General features: G+C 38.8%; 1 non-coding gene across 1 annotated transcript; it reads left to right on the forward strand.

Moving 5' to 3' along the window:
- Nucleotides 1-6,427: 6,427 nt before the first annotated feature.
- LOC141669505 (small nucleolar RNA R71) lies at nucleotides 6,428-6,534 on the forward strand. Its single transcript, XR_012553785.1, has one exon. It is a non-coding gene; the product is annotated as a small nucleolar RNA R71 (small nucleolar RNA).
- The last annotated feature ends 667 nt before the right edge of the window (nucleotides 6,535-7,201 follow it).

The following is a 7,201-nucleotide window of genomic DNA, read 5'->3' on the forward strand; positions in this document are numbered from 1 at the left end:
AGAATTGAAAAAGAAGAAGGGTAGTGAGACTACCGCTTCTGATTCAGGTTTGTTCATGATCGAAGTTAATATGTCACGAAGTCAAATTTCTACTTCGGTATTAGATACCGCCTGTGGTTCTCATATTTGCAATTCGTTGCAGGGACTAAGGAGAAGTAGGACTCTTGAAGAAGAGGAGGTGATTCTACGAATGGGAAATGGAGCAAGAGTTGCTGCTGAAGCTGTAGGATCATTTCATTTACTTATGCCTACGGGCAAGACTATTATTCTAAATAATTGTTATTTTGTTCCCTCGATTGTGAGGAATATTATTTCTATTCCATGTTAGACTTGGCTGGATTTACGTTTGTTATTCAGAATAATAAATGTTTAATTCTTAGAGATAACGTTCTTTATGGAAGTGGTATTTTAAACAATGGTATGTATGTATGTGACGTAGAGCATAATTTACTACAAATTGAACATACTAATAAAAGAAAAAGGGATGATGAAAATCTCACTTTCTTGTGGCAATGCGGACTTGGTCATATTAGTGAAAATAGACTGCGGACATTGCATAAGGAAGGGTTACTTGACCCCTTTGATTTTGAATCATATCCTACATGCGAGTCTTGTCTATTGGGTAAAATGACCAAATCTCCATTTAGTGGACATGGAGAGAGGGCCGCAGATATGCTAGGATTGGTACATACAGATGTATGTCGACCAATGTCTACGCAAGCCATGGGTGGATTTTCATACTTCATTGTTTTTATAGATGATCGATATAGATTCAGATATGTGTATTTGATGAAACACAAGTCTGAAGCCTTTGAAAAGTTCAAAGAATATAAGTATGAAGTGGAGAAACAAACCAAACATAGCCAAACATAGTATTATAACTCTTCGATCAGATCGAGGTGATGAATACTTGAATGGAGAGTTTCTAGCTTATCTCAAAGAAAATGGTATAGTCTCCCAGTGGACTCCTCCATATACTCCACAGTTTAATGGGGTATCTGAAAGGAGAAATCGAACTTTGTTAGACCTGGTTTGGTCCATGATGAGCTATGCGAATCTTCCAGTATTCCTGTGGGGTTATGCATTGGAAACCTCAATATATTTACTGAATAAGGTGACTTCCAAATCTGTTCCTCAAACTCCATATGAGATATGGAAAGAAAGGAAACCGAGTCTTAAACACGTTAAGATTTGGGGATGTCCAGCTTATGTCAAGAAAGTTGACCCAGATAAGCTGGAATCTTGATCTGTAAAATGTAATTTTATGGGATATCTTAAAGAGACTTTAGGGTATTACTTTTACATCAATCATCGGGTGTTTGTCTCCAGACATGCTACCTTCTTGGAAAAGCAGTTTATCCTTGAAGGAAACAGTGGGAGCAAAATTGAACTTGATGAAGTTCAAGAAGCACAAACTACTACGGATCAAATGGAAACACCTGTTCAGACTGAACAACCTTCTGTGAAACAGGCCATTCGTAGGTCAGGGAGAGTGTCTCGCCAACCTGAGAGGTATTATGGCCTTGTCATTGAGAATGACAATGAGTTGTCAATCATTGATGATGACGACCCTGTGACCTATAATGAGGCTATGAGTAGTGTTGACTCAGAGAAATGGAATAATGCCATGAAATCCGAAATGGAATCTATGTATACCAACCAAGTATGGACTCTGGTTGAGGCGCCTGAAGGTGTTAAGCCTATTGGGTGCAAGTGGGTATACAAAAGAAAGATTGGAGCAGATGGGCAAGTGGAGACCAATAAGGCCAGGCTCGTGGCAAAAGGATTCAGACAAAGGCAAGGGATTGACTTTGATGAAACTTTTTTGCCTGTAGCCCTGTTAAAATCAATTCAGATTTTGCTTACGATTGCTTCTTACTACGACTATGAGATCTGGCAAATGGACGTGAAAACGGCCTTCCTCAATGGGAAACTTGAAGATGAAGTGTATATGACACAGCCAGAGGGTTTTCTTTCCAAGGGAAATGAACACCTAGTGTGTAAACTGCTGTGAAACATATATGGTTTAAAGCAAGCTTCTCGTAGATGGAACATCCATTTTGATGAGACAATCAAAGAGTTTGGTTTTATCAAAAACATAGATGAACCATGTGTCTACAAAAAGGTTAGTGAGAGCGCGATAACATTTCTTGTATTGTATTGAAAGAGGAGACGTCATGAGAGTTGAGACACATAACAACGTAGCAGACCCACTCACAAAGCCACTTTCTCAAAGTCACTTTGATCGTCATAAAGACAAGATGGGTATTAGATACCAGAGTGATTGGCTTTAGTACAAGTGGGAGATTGAAAGAGATGTGTCCTAAGTCCAATCATGTATAATGATTTAGGAATAACTTTTATGTAATCTGTTTTAATTTCATTGATATTAATAAAAGACTTGTTTTGGTTTTATTGCGGGCTTTATCTATTTAAGTGTTTAAAGAAGATATACCATAGTTTAGAGTAAAGCTTTTTATGGATTATGATAAGATCATAATAACGAGACCTAAAAGATGATAACTCTTAACTTAAATATTTCCTGGTCGTAGGATTACTAACTGGTAATTAGTAATCTGCAAAGATCGGTACATACTATGCTTGCTTCATTATGAAGGATGTCTGTTCTCATAGACATTTGTGTGGTGACACTATAGCTAGTATGTAGGTGCTTATTATAGAATAAGTTCACTGAACATGACTCACACAGCTAAACAACTGATGGAGTTCACTCACGTGTCAGCAGTTGTTCACATAGTCATAGTTGTACAAGTATCCTTAGACTTGAGGTCATCATAGTCATCTTGTGTACACTGAACTATGCTTTGGTTTAGTTCTTAGTCTCCAGGGACAATTATAAGGGCTCTACTGGGTATAGAAATTTGTACACGAAGATAGTGTATGATCAATAAAGGATCTACCCCTTCCAGTGAAGGAAGAGAATGTTCAATACTGATCCACTTATGCTAGTTCAATCTCTGGCCAGAGTGAATGAAATTAGAAAGGAGTTTCTAATTTACATTAAATAGAACTAAGCATAGTGAATGCAAAAGCAAATGATTAAATAAGATAGGCTTGACAAAAGTTCCATGCCTTGTATTTAATCGTGACATTGCAGGTAGAAGGAATTGATTGTACGGTAACTACTCACTGAATAGGTTCTTGGTATTCTAAGCAGTGAATTCGTATTATCCGGATAGTCGCGATATGCTGAGAAGTATCCCTCACGATATAGAATAAATATGATTAATTTATTAATTAATCATATTTAATGAATTAGAGAATTTATATAAATAATGATAAAATAGTTTTATTATTATTTATTTCTACTACCGGCTTAATATTGAACCTACAGGGTTACACCATAAAAGAGAATGATTTAATGGTGGAGGAATTAATTAATAATGGCTGGTAATTATTTATTTGTGAAATAAATAATTAATTAGCAGATTTAATAATTGATTAAATGAGATTTAATTAATTCTTAATATTATTAATTAAGAATTTAATTTTGGAAATTAAATCAAGTGAGAGAATTATTTTTCTAAAGTGTTTAGAAAAGGGATTAATGATTAAAAGGTGTTTTAATTATTAGTTAATTGGTTAATAAGAATAGTCAATTAAAGGGTTAATAATAATAATATTTTATGGAAAATTTTCAGCTGAAAATTTTGCCTATAAATATACTATTATAAACCCTATTTGCCTCAACCCCAAATAATTAACCCTAATTCTAAAGTAGAACAAGAGGGAGGCAACTAATTCTCTCAACCTCTTCCTCCTCCATCACATTGTACTCTTGATGGATAACGGTGGAGTGTCTCACACTTGAGGAGCAGCAGCTAGGGATTTCTGTTCATCGTTCTTGGATCGCTATTAAAGACCTCCATCTTTCCATTAATGTAAAGCTTCTTAAGGTAAACATACTGAACTACGAATTAAATATTATTTTTTGCATGGATCCTGCAGAGGGTTTCGGTTTTTTTTTAAGATTTAAATTTACATTTTCGTTGCGTTTATGTGCTAAAAACCCTTCAGAATAGCCATCCAGAAGACAATAATACTCATGACCAGCAAACCTGTCAAGCATCTGATCAATAAATGGAAGAGGGAAGTGATCCTTCCTCGTGGCTTTGTTCAACTTCCTGTAGTCCATGCATACCCTCCATCCTGTGACTGTTCGAGTGAGGATGAGCTCATTCTTCTCATTTGCTACCACAGTAATACCTCCTTTCTTAGGTACACATTGCACGGGGCTCACCCAAGAACTGTCAGAAATAGGATATATGATTCCTGCATCCAGCCACTTCAGAATTTCTTTTCTTCACCACTTCTTTCATAATAGGATTCAGTCGTCGCTGTTGCTCAACAGTTGGCTTACTACCTTCTTCTAACAGAATTTTATGCATGTAGTACGAAGGGTTGATCCCTTTGATATCTGCTATAGTCCATCCAATAGCCGATTTGAATTCTCTCAAAATCCTCAAGAGCTTGTCCTCCTCACTACCTGAAAGGTCAGACGCAATAATAACAGGTAAAGTAGATGCATCACCTAAAAATGCATACCTCAGATGTTCAGGCAATGGTTTAAGCTCCAAAGTAGGTGCTTCCTCAATAGATGGTTTGAGCTTTCCTTCATCATTTTTGAGGTCAGAAGTACCAAGAGATTCAAATGGCATGTCTAGCTTTCGCCTCCAAGGAGAAGCATTTAGATATTGTAGTTGCTCATTTCCATCCTCATCATCACCGTCAAAGTCCCCCACTAAGGCTTTCTCTAATGCGTCAGACATTAGCATATGATCAAGTTCTAAAGTAACCGTAAAGTCAATCAAATCCACCTTTAAGCACTCATCGTCTTCTGTAGGGAATTTCATCACTTTGAACACATTGAATGTCACATCCTGATCCTGCACCCGCATAGTAAGTTCTCCTTTCTGCACATCTATCAAGGTACGGCCTGTAGCCAAGAAAGGTCTCCCCAAAATTATGGGAATCTTCTTATCTTCCTCGAAATCCAGAATAACAAAGTCTGCAAGAAAGAAGAGCTTATCCACCTTTACTAGCACATCCTCCACTATGCCTCGTGGGTATGTAATAGAACGATCAGCCAATTGTAGAGACATGTAGGTGGGCTTTGGATCAGGCAAATTCAACTTTTTGAAGATAGACAACGACATCAGATTGATGCTTGCTCCCAAATCGCACAGGCACTTGTCAAAAGACAACTTGCCAATGGTGCAAGAAATGGTGAAGCTACTTGGATCTTTAAGCTTTGGAGGTAATTTCTGTTGCAGTACGGCACTGCACTCTTCCGTTAGAGCAACAGTCTCAAGGTCATCCAGTTTCACCTTCCTTGAAAGAATACTCTTCATAAATTTCGCATAACTAGGCATTTGCTCCAAAGCCTCAGCGAAAGGTATGTTGATGTGAAGTTTCTTGAACACCTCTAGAAACTTACCAAACTGCTTATCTAGTTTTTGTTGTTGCAATCTCTTAGGGAAAGGTGGTGGAGGATAGAGCTGTTTCTTCCCTGTATTACCCTCAGGTAGAGTGTGTTCAACAGTAGTCTTCCTTGGTTCCGCTGCTTTCTCCTTTTGCTTCTCTTCTTCGCCAACTTCAGCTTCTCCGTCTTTTGCTTTTTCAGCATCAGCAACTTTTCCAGACCTTAAGGTAATAGCCTTGACTTGCTATTTAACTTCCTTTCTGCCTGGCACTTCAGTATCACTGGGAAGTGTGCCAGGTTGATGATTGAGCACTGCATTGGCTATTTGACCGATTTGATTTTCCAAGGTCTTGATAGAAACAACCTGACTTTTGCACAACAGCTTGAGTTCCTCGAAATCAGCACTAGAAGGTGGAGTTGCACCTCCTTGTTGAGGATATGATTGCCTTTGAGCATAATACTGTGGTTGCTGGAATCCAGGTGGATTAAACTGTTTACTTACGCCTTGCTGATATGGTTGCTGGATAGCATTTTGATTATTGCTCCAGCTGAAATTGGGATGATTTCTGTTGTTAGGATGATAGGTAGCTGGCACAGGCTGCTGCGGTCGCTGATAATTGTTCACATACTGAACAAATTCATTGACAAGAGAAAACTGATCCATTGCATAAGAACCTGCACAAAGTTCACAGACCATAGCTATCTGATTTACTCCATAGGTGGCTAGAGAATCAACCTTCAAAGACAGCGCTTGGAGCTGCTGTAATAGCTATAGCTGCATCAACTTCTAGAATACCCGCTACCTTCCCAGGCATCATCCTTTGAGTTGGGTTTTGATGCTCATTTGCAGCCATAGTCTCAATAAGATTATAAGCCTCAGTATAGCTTTTGGCCCACAAGGTGCCTCCAGCTGCTGCATCGAGCATGGACCGAGATTGGGCCCCCAAACCATTATATAAACCAGTGATCACCATCCAATCAGGCATACCATGATGTGGACACTTTCTCAACATCTCCTTGTAGCGCTCCCAAGCTTCACATATAGATTCTGTAGGTTGCTGCGCAAACTGAGTAAGAGCACTCCTCATAGCTGCAGTCTTCGCCATTGGATAGAACTTTACCAGAAACTTTTGCTCAAGATCTTGCCAAGTAGTGATGGACCCAGCTGGTTCAGAATTTACCAGTCCTTAGCTTTATCCCTTAGAGAGAATGGGAAAAGCCTCAGCTTGATAGCCTCATCAGTCACACCATTATATTTGAAGGTACTACAGATCTCGACAAAATTCCTGATGTGCATGTTGGGGTCTTCAGTAGCAGCACCTCCGAAAGAAACAGAATTCTGCACCATCTGAATAGTGCCCGGCTTGATTTCAAAAGTGTTAGCCTGAATAGCCGGATGAAGGATGCTTGACTGAATGTCATCAATTTTAGGCCGAGAAAAGTCCATAAGAGCTGGATCTGCCGGAACTATACGATCACCCATGATTACTGGTTCTTTCTGCTCGCTCTCGTTATCCGAATCTTCAAAATCTATCTTCTCCGAAATATCAAGAACTTCGTCCATCTCCTCAGCCGTATCTAAAGTCCTCTTTCTAGTACGAGAACGTGTTTGCATAAACGCTCGCTAAAGTACCTTAAACACAACCGGAAACAATAAGTAACACGTCTTAATCAATGAGTCCTAATGACCACTGATGGTAAGTATATAAACTAAACAAATACTCCGAGTCCCCGGCAGCGGCGCCAAAAACTTGTTAG

The sequence above is a fragment of the Apium graveolens genome, chromosome 6, assembly GCF_009905375.1.
Source record: "Apium graveolens cultivar Ventura chromosome 6, ASM990537v1, whole genome shotgun sequence".
Classification (NCBI taxonomy): Eukaryota; Viridiplantae; Streptophyta; class Magnoliopsida; order Apiales; family Apiaceae; genus Apium; species Apium graveolens.